The sequence below is a fragment of the Cololabis saira genome, chromosome 9 (genome assembly GCF_033807715.1).
Source record: "Cololabis saira isolate AMF1-May2022 chromosome 9, fColSai1.1, whole genome shotgun sequence".
In the NCBI taxonomy this organism is placed as follows: Eukaryota; Metazoa; Chordata; class Actinopteri; order Beloniformes; family Belonidae; genus Cololabis; species Cololabis saira.
Window position 1 is genome coordinate 43,977,772 of NC_084595.1, and position 741 is coordinate 43,978,512.

The 741-nt window shown below is 42.0% G+C and overlaps 1 non-coding gene across 1 annotated transcript; it reads right to left on the reverse strand.

The window, feature by feature from the left end:
• Positions 1-622: 622 nt before the first annotated feature.
• On the reverse strand, positions 623-741 carry LOC133451646 (5S ribosomal RNA). Its single transcript, XR_009783191.1, has one exon. It is a non-coding gene; the product is annotated as a 5S ribosomal RNA (ribosomal RNA).

Here is a 741-nt window from a genome sequence, read left to right on the forward strand (position 1 = left end):
CGTCTTCATTGTATCCCGGTCTGAAGGAGGAAGCTTGAAACGGTGAAATCTGACTGGATAACTGACTGGACTGTCGTTGGCTCCTAACCCTAACCCTAACCCTAACCCTAACCCTAGCCCTAACCCTAACCCTAACCCTAATAGCACACATTAGAGTGAAGATGTATTTCTTTTCTTGTTATTATAAACAACACCAGAAAACCAGACACACACAGCTGTTTAAAAGCACAGCAGAAGTAGTGAAATTATTTTGCCACAGGACCATGAAAATATTATAACTGTAATGGCAATCTAACAACAAAAAATGCCATGTGAGGGAATTTGAAGACATTTCCAACTCATGCTGGTTCCAAAAAAACTGGTCCGACAGGGAGCTGCGTTCAACACTTTATTTTACATGTGCAAAGCTTCAAAAAACAACACCTACAATACCCGGGTGCTGAATGAGAGGTTAAAAAACAAGCTTATTTCTACCTTAATGGGGAAATTCACTTTTTTTATTGGATCCATCCAATAAACAAACAAATAAACAAATAAACAAACAAACAATCAAACAAACAAACAAAGCAGGTATAAACATGTGTGAGTAGAGGGAGCAAGAGCACTCTGTGCTGGTTGAAAAAGCTTACAGCACCGGGTATTCCCAGGCGGTCTCCCATCCAAGTACTAACCCGGCCCGACCCTGCTTAGCTTCCGAGATCAGACGAGATCGGGCGTATTCAGGCTGGTATGGCCGTAAGC